Source organism: Nothoprocta perdicaria, unplaced genomic scaffold (genome assembly GCF_003342845.1).
Source record: "Nothoprocta perdicaria isolate Ctin4 unplaced genomic scaffold, notPer1 scaffold_578, whole genome shotgun sequence".
Taxonomy (NCBI): Eukaryota; Metazoa; Chordata; class Aves; order Tinamiformes; family Tinamidae; genus Nothoprocta; species Nothoprocta perdicaria.
In genome coordinates this window covers 24,771-47,801 of record NW_020455841.1, presented here as the reverse complement: position 1 = coordinate 47,801, position 23,031 = coordinate 24,771, and the positions used below count along the sequence as shown (strand labels likewise).

The 23,031-nt window shown below is 36.9% G+C and overlaps 1 pseudogene; it reads left to right on the top strand.

The window, feature by feature from the left end:
* The first annotated feature begins 6,593 nt into the window (after positions 1–6,593).
* LOC112955516 lies at positions 6,594–7,481 on the top strand (annotated as a pseudogene).
* Positions 7,482–23,031: the final 15,550 nt, after the last annotated feature.

The window sequence follows — 23,031 nt, the reverse complement described above, 5'->3', positions numbered from 1 at the left end:
TGAACTAATATGCACCATTAAATATACAGTAGCATTGACCTTCAGTTCTTCAAGGTACTCAAAAAATGAAAGGTAAAAATGGGGCAGTGGAGAAAAGGAGAAAACAGGGGTTTTGTCTTCTTCTTTTTTCCTGTTTACTAGACGTGGTGGAATGAAGGAGAAATAATTCACAGATGACTTTTAATTTATGTCTCTGCAAAGCATGATTCCTCATCTTAYGTGTCTGTTGTAAAGAAGGTAGTAAAGAAGATATTTCCTAATGTGTTTTAAAAAACGTTCCTGCAAAATAAAATATTTAGGGATTTTCTTACTCCTTCTAAAAAAGAATTTGAGCTGCAAGTCATTGTGATGTGATATAATGATCCAAAAAAAAGACTACCTTTCGCAAAAGCTTTTTTCCCTAACATGTTATACATTTCCTGACAGGTAGGAATCTATCTTGATTAAAAATAGATGGTTTTATTGGTGGTGTTGCATTTGTTTTTAATGTGAAGCTGTGTTACCCATTACTTATCTTGAAGCAAGATGCTACATGAGGAGTAAGCATTTGTAATTTTATGACTTTGCAGACCTTGACTCAGACTAAAATGAAGCTGTTTCTAGTAAAGATATATCCCTTGCTTCCTATGAAAGAATAGCTAGTATATTTGTATGACAAAGGAATCTCTTTCTTACCCTGTAGCCCTGACCTGTTTATGGGGAACAACATCAACCTTAGACCGACACAAGGAAAAGACACAAGCATTTCCAGCCCTGAATGAAATAAGGAAGGAAAATAGGAATCCAGTTAATTGTGAAAGCATGGTGATGGGCAGAAAGACACACTAGAAGCAAACCTAAAGTGGAGGAGCTTCTACTCTTGAGAGTAAATGGAAGTCACTTCTACTTGACTGAAAAACATATATATATATATATATATATTTTGAATTTGTTTTCTTTTGTGTTTAATTTAATGGAAAACAAAAGGATAGGAACTTTGTTTAATGGAAAATAGAAATGTGATATGACATTTCACTCTTAGTTTGCTATAGCTAAAATGTCATAACTTTCAGGAAGAATGACCAGCTCACACAGAAAATGGATGGTGGAAAGACCTCACAAAGCTGCATGGATTTGCATGAACTTTCAAGTACAAATTTTAACGTAATGTATATATATAAAAAATTGCAGTTAATATAAGAGCTGCAATATGCAATATCTGAGTTAAAATTTCTGTATTAGTCTTTTGAAACTCAGTTTTAACCTACCAGTTGCAGAACGTAGAATATAAATATTTTCTGAAAAATAAAGGCTAGCTATGCTAGAATTCTTATGTAGTGCTTAAATAAGCAGCAAAACTGTTTAGAAACCAAAGGACCTTGATATTGGCCATGAATAAGCACAAAAATATGAAATTAGGTGAATTCGACTTTTTTATGTCCTTCTAAAAACRTTCCACCGCTTCTCTGATTCTCTAGGTTCCTATTTCTTTTCAGAGTAGAGACTGCAAAATTATGGTTTTTGACCATCATATTTTATGTTTATGCTGTCTCTCGTGATGCCCTCTATATATGTCTTCTAAATTGTTATTTTTTTACCTGAAGCTTTAGTCTGACCCTTTAAATTCCTCCTCAMAGCTCACATTTTTTGCTTTGCTATCAAAGTCAAATCCATGCCTTAGACCTTTTTGTTTGAGGTAAGACATCATAAACAGCTAAGAACAGATAAGCTCATGAGGTCTCTGTCTTCTGACACATCATGATTGTCTGCTCTTTGATCCTAATTATGAAGAGGGTCTTTGCTTTGGAAAAGGATAGTTCTGTACCATTTCTACTAAAAACTGCAGAAATTCCAGAAACTAGTAAAAATCCTGAAAATTTGTCTGCATAATATATAGCTTWCCGATTCCTTTTGAAATGATGCTGCATTTGATGTCCTGTATTTTACAAAGAAAGTGGCATATTAAAACTGAGGTCTATATTTTGTCTTATTATTCTACAGTATACCTGATGAAAACTTTCTGTAGCTTGTACTTGACATTCTCATATCATAAAATCCAAGTAGCAATGATGCAGCACAAAATGATAGCTGTGGTTTCACTAAAAGGACTTCTGTGGAGTCCATTTTTGTAGTTCCTCAGGAATGTGCCACACATGCACGTGGTATACACCACATACCTCCCAGTGACTTTGTTTTTCAAGGCTTCTTGACTTCCCTATTTTTGTTTGTTGGAATTTCTTTTTTTGTAGTAGGATCACTTCGCTGTACTGTTGAATGCAGAACAGTGGAGTCTAGGTTTAATGCCCTGTCTCCTCAGGGGCACCAACATGATATAGTTAGAATGCTTTTTTTTTGATTTTTTGTTTCTTTTAATTAAGGAAGTGTAGTAATATAACACTTTTTTTTCACTTTGTGTCTGAGTATACAAGAGTATAACCAGTAGTCGTACATAAATATGTACTATGTAGACAATGACAGCTTCTCAATAGGAGTGAGAAGCATAACCAAAAGGGATGAAGGGTAACCTCCCTCCACTCCAGATATTCAAAATTCTTCCTGTTTGACAGATCTTCACAGAAAAATGGGAAAATAACTTTTCTTGATGGAGAACTTGCCCTGCACCCATTTTTAATATCCCTAAACACCCCATACTGCCTAAACCCCAGTACCCAAAGTATTAGGAAGTCCCACTGTTGATAAAGTTCCACAAAGGTTTTTTTTTCATGAATAGCATAATAAAAATGTTGCCAAGGATAGAGCCTCATATACATTTCTCCTTTATTTTCTTTCCTCACTCTGAAAGAGAAGAGAAAGAGCAGTCATTGTTTATTACCTTGGTTTCCTGATTTTATGAGCAGCACAGGGGACATGCAAATGAGAATTTATTAAAACATCTTCAGAGAACCATATACACTGCAGCTGTATTTCCAGTAGCATGTTTTAATTGTTCATTTTCATTTTTGAAATATATTTTTAAGGGCAGCTCTAACTGCAGTTGAAAAAAATTAATACAGCTTATAGCTACATTACACCAGGGTAATTATGCCTTTTTTCTTGTATTTTTTTGAGAAGCATATGTGCAGGTATGCACTCTGTTACTCTTTATCTACCTCTAAATGCTATTTAGGTATTTTTAAATTCAGGTATCATACAGACAGAATTTGCAGGTGATTCTCAGAGAGGTAGAGGGGGACGTCTAGTTACTGTGGTAAGGACAATGCAATTAATAACAGATGGTATAGAGTGACCATATCCTTGAGAGAATGTCTTATTTGCACCTCCTGCTAATTGTATCAGATATAACACACCTAAAAGCATTATAAATCTATAGAGAGGGACATTTTATGCAAGACATCTCCTCTTTTTCCAGATGGTAAATTGCTCAGTTCTTGAAATATCTATAACCTCATGTCACCCAAGTAACATTAGTTTAATTGTGTTTTTGGTTTCTTCCTCCCTCCTCTTCCTTTTTCTCCTTTCTTCTTTTCTTTCCTGAATCTATAAGAGCAATTTGGCTTTGTTTGTCTACCTGTATCACTACTAGATCATCAAAGCTTCAGATCATTCAACAGATGAACTTTGTTCAAAAATAATCCAGAAAATAAAAAAAGGGAGGGAAGGGAAGCAAAGAAAACAGTCAAACATCCCTGAAGTGCAAGGATTTTTTTTCTTTTACATAGTAATAAATCAGTAAAAAGGAATTTCAGAGGGAAAAGTTATAAATAATTGCTGAAATGTCAAAGAGTCTAGTGCCTTGTCACCATATGCAGATCAAGAAGGGATTCTGCATTTTACTTATTTTTTTTCTAATTTGTTGGCTAAATAGATTGCTTCTCAGAAAAGTTCTAGGAAAGATTTTTATCTGTTTGTTTGTTTCGATTCTATTCATATGATTAACTTGCATCTTATTTTTGKTTTTTGGCAAAATGAATAAAGTCAGCTTGGGAAAGTGCGTAAAGATACTTTCTGGAGATATTATTTAAGGTATAGAATGATGGCATCCAAAGCTGCAAGTACCTTGTCATCATATCATTTATTTTTAGACCTCAGGCATCTCCCTACTTCTGCTTCTGCCTGTATGGAGATGATGAAATGAGACATTTGGTCCATGTGGGATATTTCAGTAAGGCAGAGTAGAGTCTGAGAGCAATTATTCAAATTCAGCTCAGGTGTGTGTCTGCAAAAAGCTGTCAGATCATTATAACTCATTCCTCACACATCTGTCATATCCTTTGGTTATCTCTTGCTCCACGTCAAATGTTGCAGAATGATCTAGAGAAAAGTGGTCTGCCCCAGACAAGAGCAAGTAACAGTTTATTGGTAGAGGCTCTGAGGAGAATGTACACTGAACTGGGAAGTACTGCTTCTGAATTTAAGCCCCATTTCTGCCACTCATTTTCAAAATAACTATTGGCAATTTGTTTCACTTGTCTATGTGGTTTCGTTCCTGCTCTATATTCTAGCCTGTTTTAAATCACAGGCTCCTGACTTGCATCAGTTTTAAAGGCAGAAAATTAGGATGCTTGTAGAAAACACAGTAATATTAATAATACAACAAAAAAAGAGTCTTTTAAAATATACTTTAAAAGCCATGTGTCAATATCAAGAATGCTGTGGGAAAAAATAGATATAGAAAAGATATTCAGATACTACGGAAGGCTGTAGTAAAGGATACTCCTAAAATTTAGCCTTTGTACTCTGCATTCTAAAAAAACAATAAAGTGTCCATAAATTTATTTGTTGCCAACCTCATCTGAAACTTTGTTATTCACTTTACAGAGTTCTTAAATGAATTTTCTCACATAGCTCTATTAAAACTATAAAGATCTAATTCTACCTAATAATACCTAAATAAGTCAATTATAAGATCTTCGTATGTTCACTGAGTGATGAGAAAACATGACAAAAAGTGCATTTTGGAATGTTTGTATGCAAATGTTTGAAGGAAAACAGTAAGTAAAATAAATCTCAGTGTCAGGAAGAAAAACGGCAAGTGGCTGAAATCAAATACAAAAACAGTCATATAAAATGAGTATGAAAATTAGAAGAGAACTGTTGAAATGTCTTACTTAATAACAGCCTACATATTAGGCTACTACCCACCACCACAGCATTGGCTAATTGTACACCTCCACTGTCATATGCTGGTATTCCTCTGGAATTTGTTAAAGTTCAAGCACTGTCTGTACAGAGAATCACCAAAGAGTTTCATCCATGTGACATGCTCACTTAAGAGATTTGCAGCCACTGGAAAGGTCCCTCTGAGCCTTCTGTTCTCCACACTGAGCAGGGGCCTCAGCAGAGCCCAGCAGAAAGGCAAGATCTGCTCCCTCCACCAGCTGGCAACACTGCTCTTCAGGCATCCACGAAATCACAGGCCTTTCAGGTCACTCATGCACCTGGCCGGTTCCTAGTTACCTTGGTGTCCATCAGGATGCACAGGACCTGCTGCACACAGCTGCTCTCCACAAAGTCACCCAGCTGCTTGGTAAAGAAGCTTACCAAGATTGGACCCCACACAYATCCGTGAACACTGCTCACAACAGTGTTTTTTATGCAAAGTGCTCCTGTCACATCGCGGCCAACTGAACTGGAGGCAAAGGCGCTGTAACAGGGGGAGCAGCATACGCAATAGCCCTGAGAAAGTATGGGGAAGCAGTCCCAACTTTCCTGTGCCCACAAAGCCCAGCCCTAAGCACTGTTCTGAAGGACACTGCATGGCATGCCTGGCTTTTTCCTTTGGGATCAAAGAGGCTCTTCTCCTCTCAAGGTGGACTGCAGAAAGCAACTGGATCAGAGCCACATCCCTGCAAGGGGAAGGAGGAGTTACCATTACAGCACATGCAGGAGTGTCTCCTGACTCCCAGGACTGCGGATAAAAGACCTTGCTTGTAAGTCTGTAAGTTCACACAAGCCAGAGGCAGAGCATGCACAAGAGGAGATGGAAATTGCTGGGGCCAAAGAGCAGCTAAAATGATCCTCAGCCTGGGAGAGCATGTGACAAAAAGGCATTTTAGCCCTGGCGTTCCAGGAAGACCTACAGTAGCCAGGGTCTGCATGGCATGTGGGTCACCAATGCTTGTGGCTATGTGCCCCCACGAGTTGAAGGAATTGAGATATTATAGGATCTTTGAGAGGCACACTGATCACGCCCCTCACCCAAGAGACAATTTTGGAAAAAAAAAATATTGGTTTTAGTCATGGAAGTGTGGCTGATAGGATAAGAGTACTACTGAAGTAATCTAAGGTTAAGAGGAGAAAGGGAAAAAATATAATTTGTGTGGGGCTTGGAGTGAGTCTGGTAGCTGCGGTGGAAGAGAGAAAGCATTTTTGTCAAGGTGATACTGTAATAGATTTCCTGAAGGTGGCTGTAAACACTCTGCAAGAACAGGGGAACAAACAATTGTTGGAGGATCAAAGGAACTAAAACCCAATACTAAATGAAGAGTCGAGGAATCAAGTTCTGAGGGATTCAGATACATCGTCAGAAGCAGAAATGACACATAAAGAGGAAGAGATACAGCAAGTTTATCTCCAGGGAGATTTGCAGAAGGCCAAACAAGCTTTAGAAAGCCCCTGCCCATCCCTCCTCCCCCATGTGTCTGCTGATTAAAATGGAGTATATGTACAAGGATTATAGCAATGACCATCTTCAGGCTATCACCAAGGAAGTCACATTTAACGCAACTGAATTAGTAAAGCTGAGAAAAGATTTTGCAAGAACTGCAAAGGAATCAGAGACAGACTATGTGTGGAAAGCGTCTTCATCAGGAGAGGATGGGATCTTATTGTCAGAAAAAGAAGCAGAAGATATTGGTGTTTGGGTGTGTTTCTGACCACCGCTGACCACCAAGGTCCATGGTCATTGACTCAGAAAGCTGTGTATTGGGCCAGAGGGATGCACTCCTTGGAGAGGGGAGATCCCCTTGCTATAAYAGGAACAGTGGATCAGTTAGTGGAAAGCGTGCAAAAGGTGCCTGTTTCCAGATGATGTATGCTCCAGAGCTCAAGCCCAACCAGTGTTCCCCAATGATGATGACTGTGGATCCAGAGAAGATGACTCCTCTAATACAAGGACTTCCTGACTCTCTGAAACCCATTGCGATTCAAAACAGACCTGATGGAAAAACTATTATGACTGCCCTGGAGGGGATAGTGACCCCTGACTGTTGGTGACCAGGGAGGAAATTATGGATATGGGGAGAGTTAGGGAGATGATTAGTTTTGGAAGAAAGTGCAGTCATGTTGGCAAATTGTCCCAAAGAACTGAAACCAGGGTCATATGGCCTGCAGAACGAGTTAGTGGGCAGCAATCACTCTGCGGGAAGGGCCAGGACTTGGAGTAGATCCGAAATTATAATTCTGAGAGAGAGTAACCTCTAACTCAACAGYGGTTGTGGTAGCTAGGATTTCAGAAAGATATTCCCTGGAATTTGATGGATGGACTTCCCCCCCAAAAATTAGAACAGCTTGTGCAGGTTAGGTCAAAGGAGCACTTTTAGACCAACCTCTAAACCCCCACCCTTGATAGACCTTGAGGAGGAGCTGATTGAGGAGAAGAAAACCTCAGGAAACTTATCCCTCTGTCCACTGAAGGTAAGTGGGAAGGAAGGTCATGGATGTTTGTAAGATAATTCACCTGCAATACCAAAGGGGATGTATTGATTGATTGCTGTAGGAAAAGACCAATAACCTTTTTAATTGTTATTGGGGCACAAATTACCACACTAATGTGGACCAAAGCAGAACAATATGGAATCTCAATTCCATCTATAACTCTAATTTTAAATGAGAGAAAAACAGTCGGTGCCTATGATTCCAGTGATGCTATGGTTACCAAGAGAGGAAGACCCCATCCACACCATGGTGGCCGTAATATCTTTTCAGATGAATCTTCTAGGCATAGATGTTTTGAAGATTAGGTAATGGTGTGATGCCCAGGGAGATTGATGGTCTTTTGGTATCCCCCAGATGAGACAATTGGCCAAAATACCTGTCACAAGGGTGTGTTCATTGCAAGCAGCACTTACACTTCCCCCTTTCAAACTGATAAATGTGAAACTCAATAGGAGCCAGAGGGAATTATGCCAGTTCCAGAGGATTTAAAAAAGCAAGGCATTGTAGTTTCCACTCCCTCCCCCTTTAACTCCTCAGCATGGCCAGTCAGAAAACCAAATGGTAAGTGGAGGTTGACAATACATTACTGGAGACTGAATGCCGACACAGATCCACTAACATCTGCTGTACCAAACATTGCTGAATTGACAGCCACCATTCAGGAACAATTTCACCCTATTATGGCAACAATCAATGTCAAGATATGTTTTTCATGGTCTTTTTACAACCTGAGGACTGGAATCATTTTTCTTTCACCTGGGAAAGACAACAGTACACTTTTACAGGACTCCCACAGGGATACATACCCTCTCTCATGCTGGCCCACCATGTTCCAGCACAAGAGTTGGAAGCAATCCCCATAAGGGCAGGAGTGAAGATCTATCAATATATAGATGATGTACCCATAGGAGGGAGTCCAGTAGAAGAAGTTAGAAACCCAGAAGAATCTCATCACCCACTTGATTCCATTTGAGAAAATATATACCCCTTCAAGTGAGATAAAAGTTTTAGGGATCTGGTGGAAGGGAGGGGTGACATGTATCCCACTGGATACTCTTTCCTCTCTGAACTAGATCAAGATGCTAGAATCAAAGAGAGGCTTATAACATGCAGTAGGGTTGCTTGTGTTCTAGGAAACATATCCCTGGCTTTTCAATTATTGCTAGGCTGCTGTACAACTTACTGTGAAAAACAGATCAGTGGGAAWGGACTCAGGTCCACGGCTGCCTATCAGGCCCTTGGTCCCATTCACTCAATAAATCCAGTTCCAACTGAACGGGGGTTTTCCAAGACTGAACTGCCAGTCCATTTGTGGCAGAAGAGTCCAGAGAGGCCTATTTGGTGCATTGGTTTTTATTCTCGCAACTTTAAAAACACTGAAAAAAAGATACACAACTTGGGAAAAAGATCTCTTTGTAACAACCTRTAGGGCTCAGAAGCCCATTGAAAGTGATTAAAACAGTTTTGGCAGGAACCCCATCCCCTGACGGTGTGCCTCAGAGAGACTCCATGCGAAAATGGTACACACAAACAGAACATTATTGTAATTTTTTTTCTGAATCTGAAGGAATCACAAAAGTGTTAAATATACAAGATGAAGTAGACTTGGATAGAGAAACACTTGGGTTATTATCTGTAATATAAGTATCTCCTCCATTTTCTGGACAATTGCAGAATGACTGATTTACAGATGCCTCGAAGCGAGAGGGAAAATTTGGAAATACTGAGCTGTAGTGCTTTGGACAGATACTGAGGAATAGATAATTACTGATCAGGAAAGTGGTGCACAAGAAGGAGAACTAATCACTGTGTGGAGGGTTTTCCAACACAAAGCTCAAACTGTGTCTTCTCTCTATATCTATACTGACTCTTAGGCTGTGTTTAAAGGCTACACTGAGTGGCTTCCTTTCTGGGAACAAAATGGATGGGAGGCCAATCCATTTTTCTTTTGCCTTATATATCTGTATGGCAAAAGGAAAAATGGCAAGATATTCTTACAGACAAGAAAAGGGAAATTTGCAGTAGCCTGGGTATCTCATCAATGAAATGCAGGAGCACCTCATCAATGAGATGACACTCCGGTGAGCCAATGGAATGCCAAGGTGGATGAGCTAGCCCAGCTGACTTCCCTACAAAGCACCCAGAAAGCAGAAAAATGGGAACATCTTTTGGAATGGCTACATGTAAAACAGAGACATTCAGGAGTTAAGGGTCTATTTTGTGAGGCACAAGCCTGAAGATGGCCACTTACTAGGGAGGAATGTAAAACTTGTGTATCTTCTTGCGAACAAGAAGATTAGCCCTAAAATAATTCATTATAAACCTTTAAGATTTCAAATTTAGGTTCAAAATACCTTTTAGAATTGTTCTGTGTGGTATTTATAATGTAAATTATAAATAATTCTTTATTTGAGAAATTTATTTCCTACAGCCAGCAAAAAAAAAAGATTGCTGGTTAAAATCACAAACTACCCATCCTGATAATAAATAGCTAAGACTATTTCAAAGTACTCTTTGAAAGAGTACTTTTCAAAGAGTACTTCTTTTTGCAGAAAAATTACACAGCATTGCTACTCTGTGGACAACATTCAGAAACACAGGGATCAGTTTGTGAACTGTTCAGCAGTCTCCAAACAATTTATATGTCTGATGAGATTCTTGGAGATGAAAACTCACAACACAAAATCTTGTGTTACTTGACAGTTCACATAATATGCTAATTCCTAGAGAATATATGTTACCAAGGTTTTCCTCCCATTGAAAACCAAATCATATGTTTTACATCATCAGCAAAGGAAAACAGAGGAGATTGATATCAGAGTCAAAACGAAAAGCAAGTAGAAATAGATTTTTTTTTTTGCATCAGTAGTTCATAATTCTTTAATACTAAAAGTTAAATACACTATTTGAAACAAAAAAGGAAAATTTAGTGAAGAAGACAACTTTCTAAATGTGCTCTCATGGCTAAGAAACAATAAAAAAAAATGTTTTTTTGGACATACTCTAAGCAAATTGACCAGATACACTGAAATATATATATAGGGAAAACTAAGCAGCAGAAACAGAAAAGAAAAGTATTGAAGCAGTTGAAGCATTGAARCAATAGTTCTTTCCATTTATTTGAGATTTACTTTGTTGAATTAACTGAAAGATTTTAAAGGATATACTTTGGGCCAACCAAGAAAAAGTGTTTGGAGCTTTTTCTGGTAAGCACTGATGCTAACTGGATGTGCCATATTTCTATAATGTTGTATATTGAGGTAGCGTGGATTATGTAGTTCTTTTTTTTATTGGCTCATTTATTAGACAGTGGTGTGAAGATCGCTGCCTAACCATCAGTTTTAGGGAAGTAGTCCCTTTTAGAAAATAGCTGTTCTAAAAGACATGAAGATTCTGTTATAAGTGCGCTGGTAACAAATCAATAGTCCACAGCGAAGACTCAGTAGAACAGTCATTATTTTGKTTTTTTTTTATCTACCTGAATGACTTTTCCATTTCTTTGTCCTAATTATCATACATACATTTTAAGTTATGCATTATGTATAAATTACATTGCTTTCCACACATTTTCATTACATTTGGGATCTTCTGCTACGTATCATATCAGTAGGATCAATTACACACCTGTACTCAAACACACCTACCTATTTGCCTGCAAGGGCAGGCAATCTGGAACTCATACAAATTTACATCCATAAATGATGTGCAGTTATAATTAAGTTAAATTACACTTAGTACTCAGCATATATAAAAATAGATTAATTGCCAGAGCTCTGTCATACAGATAAGATGCCATCTGTGTCTTAGATGCCATCTTATAGTCTTACAAATGCCATCTGCATTTATATGACAGCTTAAAGTTGTTATGTCTTAGCTGATAAAAGGACAGCAGTTCTTTAATAATTCTTTAATAACTGTTGTCTACAATTGCTGCTTTACATTGGGAAACAGTCATCCAACACTACATCTCAGAAATGTCTGTTTTTTATTAATTTGTTCCTATAAAAAGGCAAATATTATCTTCCATTCCAGTCATTTATCTCTGTTACATTCAGTGGGATTTTACAGGTTTATATGTGGATCAAATATGTCAAAGTCTGAATTTTTTTCAGACTTCTCATGTTCAAATGACAATATCTTATTACTTGTGTGTATACTAAATGACCTAAACATACTATTTCAGTCACCATCCATATATGCTCCCAATATTCCCTTCCCAAACTGCAAAAAAGAAATTCCTTTTTGTTAGAGATGGGAACACTTTGTTTCTAGAGCTTCTCAGATTTGACTTGATTTGGAAGACTACCTAAGTCCTTCCACTGAAATAACTGAAAACCCGAAATGGAAAACATCCTGTTCTGACTGTACTGTCTCTGCTTTGCTGCCTTTTTGATGCAGGTGCAAATGAGAAAAATCTTTATGAGACACAGAGGCATTAGAGCTCTGTATGCATATATAAAGCATGTATGTGATTGTCAGTGACATAAAACTTGGTTCAACACTAAACCTTTAGAAGGGATTGCATGGATGACTGCTGGCAGAGCTTAATCCAGACTTCAAAGCAATCTGGTGATGACTCAGTGGTTTGGATAAGTTGTCTAAGTGCTCCTGTTTGCATGAAGTCTGTTCTTGTTTGTATCTGCTGTCTTCCTGCAGCATAAGAAGTAGTGCCTCAACCAAATCTACCAGTTGGGGACTCATTGCAAACGGTGTTATCAAGGCTTTTGCCAACATATTTTTAGTCCATGTAAAGAATAAAAGCAGCAGGGATCTTTAAGAGGAGTTTATGGACACAGAGAGAAAAGATAAAGACCTAATTTATTATCTTATCATTGCTTGTACAGGAGGGAGCAGAAATAGAGAACAAGGCTGCTATCAGGTGTTGCTATGCTTTAAATCCTTCAGAGAATGTATTATTTTCAAGTGTTTTGGAAATGGTGAAAAAGAAATAATTCATAAGCAAACAGAAACAGAGTGAAAGTGATTTGCCTAAACAATTCAGCATGCCTAACGTTATGATCTTGTCAAGAGACAGAATGCATACCCTTTATTATTCTCTGTGTTTCTTCCGAAACCCACAGCACTAGTGAAAATGTGACTTCTATTGGACACAGTCATCCTAATAGTATGTGTTAGTAATGACAATCTATGAATTGAGTTCTATGAAGATATAAACAAAATTTTAAATGCAGTGGCTCATGTGACATAAAAACATTTTCAATAAGTATATGTTTCTCTTGATATTTGCTTACTAAATATGTTCAGTTAATTCCTCTTTGGAAAAACAATTGTTTGGCACCATAGCCCTACAAACATACTAAGAAAACAAAGCCAGAASAAAAGACATGAATATGGAGAAAATTTTGGCAGACAGAATTGATACTTTCGATAAATTACATTTTCAAAAATATTGATTTCATCTTGCTTCTGTCTCTGATAAAATGTATCTTCTTTGACTTTTCTTTGCTTTACATCTTCTTTCAATATATCTAAAAAGTTTATGGCTCTTTTATAGCTCTCTCACATATCTAAACGCTTCCTGTTAACATAATATTAAACTTACTTATTGTTTTAATTATTTATCATTCGAACAACAGTATACAAATTGATGGTCATTTTTGGTGAAGAGAAAAGTTGATTAAACAGAATGCACCCAATCAGTGTCAACATGGAAGCCCTTGCTATAGAAATATGTACAGGTTTTATGCTGAAATTCTGGTAGAAGAAGCAAGAGTTAACTGTACTCATTAGACTATTGAGTAGTCACTGAATAGAGAATATTTGCTCTGTTACTTTCTGTGTATCTCTACTTGAATGGCATAGAAGCAGCATAAAGCTACAATTTCTGCTTCATAATCAAGAACTGCACGGCTTTTCATATTCATTTTAAGTATGKCTTTTCATAATCATTTTGTTTTTCCTTTCATTTTCTAAGGGTTAGTTCTACTCTGACTGATACTCCATGTAGCTTCATCGACCCAGCAGTGCTTATATACATGCCAACTAAAACCTAAAGCTAATATTTGGCCCCATGTCTTTGGGTCAGTTTCTCAGCTAATGGAGATTAAGTTATGCTGAGCAGCTTTGATTTATGTAAGCTTAGAGACTATCCTTTATGAAAACATTTTGTTTATATTTTCACTTCATTTATATTCATTTTGTTTATATTTTGTCCCATTGGAGAGTGAATGAAATCACACTGGAGAATGAAATCACCCATTCCCTCTGTCACGGAACGAGTGGTGGCAGGGGTGAATGACAAATGCACTTCACTCGTATGAAAGAAATAATAACAGAATTTATTAAYATGGACAATGATTTCACGAGATTCTATGGCAAGGTCACTTATTATTCACTGCATGGAGGCTCAAGATAATACACAATTATCTTGGGATACCCTCCCGTTGGATCACGAGGTTCAGATTGGACCCCCTTGCTTTCCAGGCTCATTCTAAGAGGAGTCTGGGTGCGGCTGGATCCAATCCTAGTCCCAGACCTGGTCAACGGTTTATGACTGAGGGGTTCTTGTGCACAGTTACAAAGTAAAGTTAAATAGAGTGCGCTATGTTCACTTACCACAAATCTGTTGTGGGAAGGGGGTTCTCTCAACCTCGAGGAGTAACCTTGAGAGGCGTCCCTGCTCAAGGGGAGATCCTGGTGTGCAGGCCGCAGCCGTGTCAGGAGAGCTCAAAGGGCTCTCGGGCTGTTCGCATATTTATAGGATAAGATGATTGACTTATAGTCATTCTTTCATTTCAGAGGCCCATTGGCTAGTGCATTAGCCTTACCGCCCCTTTGGGATGCAGCCTTCAGGAATGTTATGCTGAGTCTAAGTGGCAGAAGAAATCAGGATGGTGGCACCTACCAGGATTAGATAAATCGCTGGTGGTTAGCAACTGAACAGGGCTGCATGTAAGGTACAGGCCAGGCTGAGCTGGGAAAGGAGCATATCCATCACACCCTCATGAGATTTGTAGTCGATGCTGCATATTTGATCAAGCCTCTGAAATTAGCAATATATAACAATAGCAATTTGCTGCTGCATTGCCTGGAAATTCATCATTCTCAACTAAACAGAACATTCAAAAACCTGCTTGTAAAGTCAGTCTTGTGATTTTAGGATGGTGTTCTCCTGTTTCCTGGCTTGGTTTTTATTTCAAGTCTCAATAGATGGAGCACTGCAATGTCAAAATAAACAAAGGCTGATCTCAYGCAGAAATATGTTCTTATTGCCATTATTTATTGTAGGACTGCTCAGGTAACCCATCAATATAAGAAAGCAATGGGCAGCATGCTCTTATTTCTCTGATTAATTTCCTAAGTTATTAATTTCCAAGGTGTTAGAAAAAGGAATTTGTTTCTTCATACTGTCTTTTCTTTGCAGTTTTTAGACTAGATTTTGTGGCTAGATTGTGCCTAATTCTGACACATTGCTGAAGATACAAGGATGCTTGCTATTTCTCTCTGGATAATCATAGCAGTAGAAACGGAATCAACAGTCTTTAAATGAAATCTATACTAAATCAGCAGTTTTTAGATGTGAAAATCACAACAAGCTCTTACCAGCTATTATTCCTTAGAAGTAGATTATTATGTATTCCTACCATATTTCAGAATATTGGGCCCATGAGTCCTAATACTTTTCAGAATTCCCTCTGAGCAGTTCAGTACATGTGGTTTTATTCATAGTTGTGGCTTAATGCAATAGTCCAATCTGCAAGGCTAGACTGACCAATCGCTTTCACATGTGGATTTTAGCAGCTGTTCTTTGCTGCTTGATTTTGGTTTTAGTCTTGCAAAATAAGCTCTACATATAAAAGAAAAATCTGCTTGTACAAGTTTGAGAGAATTGATTCATGATTTCTTTAACAAGTTGTCCTGGTAGTGCAGTTTGGGACATGAAATACGATGCAGATTTCTTCCCTGGCATCGCTATGAAAAATGGATCTACCTCTTTTGTATTTCAGTCTTTGTACATTGTACATTTTTCCACCTTGATGAGAAATGACCCAAATCCTGGCCTGTCTGTGAAGCTGCTACATGACTAGTGGACCACATTAATACCCATTAGGAAGACAGGATAKGTCTTCCTTCCACTTCCTTCCTTCCACTAGGAAGACAGGATATGAACAGAAACAAGGAAGAGATGAACAAAGCACATCTAGTCACACAATATTCAGTTAATCAAAAAATTATTAATCTATCCATAATTTTACACACTGAAATCTCCTACAGACAATTCATGGCACATTTAAAATAGTTATCACGTTTTTATATTGGCTCATGAACAAAAATGAAATGCTTATGTAATGAACAGTTTAATTAGTTAGTGCTGCTGTGGAATTTTGTCTCCAGAGCCAGTGTGGAGGCAAGCACATTAGATAACAAGATAGTTTGATATTGTAGATGATTGTGAATTTTAATTTACATGAATTAAGAAAAAATGAGKTTTTTTTAAAGAGAAAAGTAGGGGAAAATTAGAAGCTTTTGATTATAATTTATCCGAGTTTATTTAAATCTATCTCAACTCTTGACAGAGTATCTTTCAATACTTTCCATCATGACTCTATATATTCTTGTCTTCTTGACATGGAGGCTGATTTCACCATGAGTGCTCCCTGAATGTTGTGGAACTCTACAGACACAAACTAAACCAACAAACAATAAACCTGATTAAAAAAAGGGTAATATGTACATAGGGCAAAATACTTTGCTTGGAGAGTAATCTTAATCCATAGATGCCAATTTTCTGAAATCTTTCAGTTTTCTGCCATTACAAAGACCAACATTTACCCCAAAGCAATTATCCCTCATTGTAATAAATAAAAAATCAGTGCATGGTTTATACAACAATAAGCCTTTCATCTTATTTATAGTCCTCTTCTTACTTTGTAATTTTGTAATTTTTTTTTTTCTCGCTTAATCATTTTTTATCTCACTCTACTGTGAAGTAGTAATTTGAATACCGCTATTGCCTCTTGAACAACCATTACATTCATGCCTACCGTGTGTTTTTGGTGTTGATGCTGTAACACACTATGACAGTGTAAATCAGTTTTTCTTCTTCACCATCCTCTCATCTTTTTCACTTCATCTCAATAACTGCTAAAATATTAAGACATGTTCACAATCTTGGACTCTTGGACTCTTTTCTCTTGGAAAGACTCTTGGAATGCATTCCTCTGTATATTTGATAACTTCTTCTTCTGTAAACTAATCATATGTCTTATGAATCAGTTCCTGCACAGAAAAACAATTCAGAAACAATTCTGTGTCACTTCTGAAAATACAAGAACTGTGCCTCTTTAAACAAAATTTTAGCAGAAAATCACTTAGAGAAGTGGCAGGTTTAAATCTGGAACTTAGTGAACTATGATATTGTATTACAATATTTTAATCTTCTGCCCAAATTAACTCAAAAAAAAAAAAAAAAAAAAAAAACCCAAAACTTGTAAGAACTTTCAAAGTCCCCCACATCCTAAAATAAGCTAGATATTTTTAGTTATATCTTTCTATTCCCATTGCATTTGATTCTGAGAAAACCAATGTAGTGCTTCACAGAATATAGCAAAGAATAGTATTTACATTTTTTCCTCTCACTTACTTAACATTTTCTTTTTATATAAGACTGCAGTGGCCTGTTGATTCTACACCTCTGTTTGGTTTATGCATACACAGCATTACATTTCTATCATTTACTCACTTGGCTAAGAAAAGAAAGTCACTTAAAAAAGGTCAAACATGACGTCCTTCAAGTACTAGAGCTTTTCCTTGTGCATATGGAAAAAAAAAAAAAAAAACATGCTACTTCCTCTGTTTAATTTAGCTATGCAAAGACTATCTTTCCCTACTGACCAGAGACAGACCCAGTCAACACCATCCATAATGAAAATCAATGGCACCAAGTCACTAAGCAATTACTCCATCTTCTTTAAAAATGGACAAGTCTTCAGAAAAAAAAAGGATTCAGAGACTGATTAATTTGCCATTTGTCTGGGAGACTGCACCAGTTGCATTATTTAGGAAGTTGCCTTGTCTTTCCATCCTCAAAACAAGGACCAAGATCAAGTCTCAAGAACCATCATGTCCACTGAGAAAGAATTGGTGTCAGTGATGGAAAATAGAGGTCTGAAACATAGTTGTGGAAATTTTACAATTGCGTAGCTGTGTAGGATTCCAGTGAATGTTATTGTTTTCCAGACACACACACACACACACACACACACACACACACGCATGATTTCACCCTGTCGGGCATTGTTACACAACCAATGGGAACTGATTGATGCTCAAGGCTTTTGAGCTGTCAATTTAGAGGTATAAATATATTTAAAAACCAAGCTTTAAACACCATTTTTTAAACAAATTTAATGCTAGGAGACACATAAAGCAATATAAAAAGTATTTTGCAAGGAAAAGTTTTTATTTGCAAAACCTTTTCTTGCAAAGAGGAGGCTGTTGACAGGAAGACTGTTTGAAGCATAGCTTTTAAAGATTAAATGCCAAAGTTGTGGCAAATTACAAGTCATAATTTAGGTCTTTTCCTAAATCAATTCATTTGTGGTTTGTATTATGAATACTTGATATGACACTGAGCACAACTTTGAAATAATCTTAAGTGCATTTCTTTTTTTGTTAGAAGGAAATCATAGTGGTTTTTTGTCCGTTTGTTTGTTTGCTTGGTTTTTTTTTTTTTTTTTGGTAATCCCCACTTTGAGCACGAGTTCTTAATATTTTTTACTGCCAAAAAATCAGGATCTTTGATTCCTTGAAATAGGATATTAAATATTCATGTGCATCAAAATGAACTTTAATCCTTTATTTGGAATATTAAGAAGAATCACAGGCTGTGCACACACTGCCCAGCTGCATGATTYGGATGGAGACGGAACAGCTCAGCATGCAGCCTGCACCCTCCTGCTGTCACTTGACACATATTCCACAGCCTACATGTCCCACTGACTGCTGATGGGATATTGGTGCATGCTCAGGCCTTCTGGTGACTGTCCCCAAGTCTGCATGATGCCCACATCGGGAAGCGAGCCCTTTGCTCAGCATCCTCCGCCACAACAGATGAGACTCAAATACGTGCTGTCTGCTGTTTGTGTATGCAGAGCCCCTCCTTAAGTGATCTTTTTCAGAATATTTCAGAATATTTCAGAATATTTAAGGTTGGAAGGGACCTCTACAGATCATCTAGTCCAACCTTCCTGCTCAAGCAGGCACACCTASAGCATGTGGCACAGGGTGGCATCCAGGCGGGTTTTGAAGACCTCCAGAGTAGGAGACTCCACAACCTCCCTGGGCAGCCTGTTCCACTGCTCTGTTACCCTAACAGTAAAGAAGTTGCTCCTCACCTGGASACGGAACTTCTTRTGCTTCAGYTTGTGGCCATTACCCCTCGTCCTATCGCTGGCCACCAGTGAGAACAGCCTGTCCCCTTCCTCCCTGCATTCTCCCTTCCTGAACTTATACATATTAATCATATCCCCTCTGAGCCGTCTCTTCTCCAGAGAAAACAGGCCCAGCTCGCTCAGCCTCTCTTCATACGAGAGATGTTCCATTCCCTTAATCATCCTGGTTGCCCTTCTCTGGACCCTCTCGAGAAGCTCCACGTCCCTCCTATACTGGGGTGCCCAGAACTGCACACAGTACTCCAGGTGCGGCCTCACCAGAGCTGAGGAGAGGGGCAGAATCACCTCCCTTGACCTGCTGGCAACACTCCTCCTGATGCAGGCCAGGATGCCATTGGCCTTCTTGGCCACGAGGGCACACTGCTCACTCATGGTTAACTTAGTGTCAACCAGGACTCCCAGGTCCCTCTCCGTGGAGGTGCTTTCCAGCAGGTGAATCTTTGCTGAATTATTTACCAAAGATCCACTTCTCTTTCATTTTATACATACTATATTACCATTTTTTCCATTTGCATGTATGTGTATTTGTGTATTTTTTATTACTTCCACCTTGCCTTTTTAATTACTTCCATTATTTAATAATTAAATACAATTCATAAATATTGTTGAGATTCTTTGCAGAAATTATGAAGTGTGTTCATATTGCAGCTTTTCTTATATATCAACATTAAATCATTCACATTGTCACTAGGCTTGAAATTTTGTTGTGAGGTAGAAGTTAATATGTAGTCCTCTTCTGCATAACACTGCTGCTGTTACAGATGTCTTTACCACTTCTGGGATGACAGACGCATTTAAAAACAAATCACTAACTACAAGATCTGAGTCTCCAAAAAGAACACAGAGTCAATTTAATTCAAAGCATCAGCCAAGCAGGATAAATATCATACAATCTGTAGAAGTTGTATTTAACAGCAGATTGTTTAAAGATAGAGACTTAAAGAAATCTGCGAAGGATCTCTATGTTTTAATGTAGGCATATTTTTCTGTCAAGAATTTTCTAGCTTTTCTTTCTTCTTTTTTTTTTTTTTTCAAAATTCTGACACTGACTAACATTCTTCTTTAAAATATAAATAAACTAGAAGGAAAGAAAAATGACTAAACATTCTGAAGTTTCAGTAATGCAGGGTATTTAGAACCCTAGTGGGTGGTGATTTTTAACATTAAGACTAATTATGCTTTCCTCTCAGTTATTCTTCAGTGAAAACATCTGAAAATGTTATCTCAATCCTGTCTTAGTTACCAAGTTGCTCTGCAGCCTCCTAATGTCAATCATCTGCTCCATGATATAAGCACTTCATCACTGCCAGCAACATGTTGCTATTAAAATCAACACACACATACTTAGGTGTGTTTTCCTGAAGCCCTCTAAAAAAAGCCTTTTATAGGGCTTCAGAAAGCCCATATAAAAGATATTGTTTTACAATTTTCTTATACTACAGACCGTGAACTGGATTATGGACAGAACAGTTCATTTAGTGTGTTTGTTAAATGTCATCAATGTTTTGAAAGTAAATTTAAGATTTTTTTTTTTTTACTCTTAAGTTATTTAAAAGACATTATACTTCAATGTAAAAATGTTTCAGGGAAGATTAATGACTGATGAAAGACTGTTCTTCCTCCAAATTGCAAGAAAATCTCTTCCATGACAACTGATTGTTTTTTTCTTAGAATGCCCTTGACATTTCTGGTTTATTTCCTGGCTTCTGAGAGTAATCCATAAGATATTACTAAAAAACAAAAATAAAATTCTCTCATCAGACATTCTGTGCAGAACAGAACACTCTCCTGACAAATTTTCTTGATGCTTAAAGTGACTCACTTTGATTCCCAGATTGTACTGCAGTTCAGTAAACTGTGGAGAAGGGGAAAAAAAAAGAAAAAAAAAATGGAATACATACTCTAGAAAAGATAATATGCTTATATGTATATTATATTTGGACATGTAAGTGTATGACAGTGTCTCTGTGTTGCTTAAAGAATATTTTATTCTAATATTTACTTCCTCTGTTTTCATGCCCACATTCTGGTTTGTTCATTCCTTTGTTCAACTCCCTTGTAGCAATTATCATTGACTGTAATAAAACTGGTGATAAGTAAAAAAATAAAATAAAAAAAAAAACACATAGAAAACTCTTCTGCTCCTGAACTTAGTCCAGGCATTCAGCAGCCTGTCTCTCCAGCAGATATTTCTGATTTGAACTTAAGACATCCAAAGCTTCATGTATTCATTATAACTTCTCATCCAAAAGTAAACCTCCACAGTGCTTGATAATCTCACTATTGCAGGCAAAATAATGAGATTAAGATAAGAAAAGTCAAATTTCTATCCCTGCCTCTGCTGCTGGTCAATCAGGGAATTTTAAGCATTTAATTATAACTATCATCAAGTGTATACAGGTGCTTGAAAGTCCTAATTATCAACATGAATTTGGTGACAAAGCACCAGTGAGGATCTGGGATTTCACTTCTCTCTGTTTTCCAATCCGTAAAACCTTTTAATAAAAAGCACTTGATGTCTACTATGTTGCACAGTACAAGAACAACAAACATTTTCAGTAGGATCAAAATGTTTTCCTCCCTCATTAATAATAGAAGTTCTTCCTTCTTGTTTCTCACAAAGTTCATAAAGCCATGAAGCTCCTGTGCTTTACTAATGATATAGTTCTTCTATTTTCACCATTAAGATGAATTTGAGTTACCATTTTCCCTGAATATTTAAGTAACTTGGCAACCCACGCCTTGGCCATTTTCTTAACTACAAATAAATTATTGATCTATTTGATTCTGTGAAAACTGAATGTATAAATAAATTTTATCTATTATTTGACATAAAGGGGAGACATTTCTCTGAAATGATTTCTTTGGGAACAATAAAAGAGCAAAGAAGTAAGACATTGTTTAACATAGGATTTATAGATGTATTTAATTTCAGTGATATTCCTTTAAAAATCAGGAATATTTATAAAGCCTCTTATGGGCTGAATCTGTGTTTTTATTTTTAATGTAGTGAGGTTAGGTACCTAGACTAGCTTTTGATCACCTTATTTTACATTATCTAATCTTAAATTAGCACTAACAAAAAAAGGCATTTTAGGAATAGTCTCTGTTCTCTTTTGGTCTTCAGATCAGATGCTTGTTGATAACAGGAGAATCTTGGGCATCACTAAAAGTAAAAAACAGAAGGAGTTTCTTTTCATGAAACCTACCAACCACCTGAATAAAATATAAAATGTAGATAATAAGGAGCAAATAAAATATGTGTATTATCTTCATGAAAACAGAAGACAGCAAAGATCTAAATAAGGGCTGATTACATAATTATGTGATTACCACGGCCAATGAATTCTTGCATAGTGAAGTAAATACGATTCATCTTGAGATTTTGCATAACATTTTGATATCCTATTATTAACAAGATATAGTTTCATTCTTCATTCTTCTTCTATCTGCCGTGTAATTCAGTGAAATTTTTAATTAAATTTACAACAAATATTTAAAATTTTTAAAGACTCTTTGAAGAGTAGTTTTTTTTCACTAGTATTATTTCCCCAGAAGAAAAATATAAAGTAATACAGAGGAAGAAGACAACCTGAAAGAATGGCCTACAGCCTTTATCAAATAACAAATAACAATAACAGAGACTTATTTTAAATTTCATAAAAGATGGCTGTGTTTTAATTCTGGCCTAATTATTTCTTGTTTATACTTTCCTTTTAATTGCTTTAAAAAGTGTTAGAAATTGGGATCAGCATTGTTTGTTGTTTCAWTCAAAGTTGTGAATAATCCAAGAAGCAGCAGCAGCATCCCATTTGCCAAGTTGTATTGTAGTTATGCTCTCTCTTCTTACCTACATGAAGAAATGCAGCATGAAGAAGTAGCAAAAGTTCCTTGCCAGGGACAAAAAAAAATAGTTACTCAAGGGCTGAAGAATGTTGAAAGCTTTAAAATATTATATATTACTGATAATTTTATTCAGTATTAATTCAATGGTTTATGCATAGCTGTATGTAGATGAGGG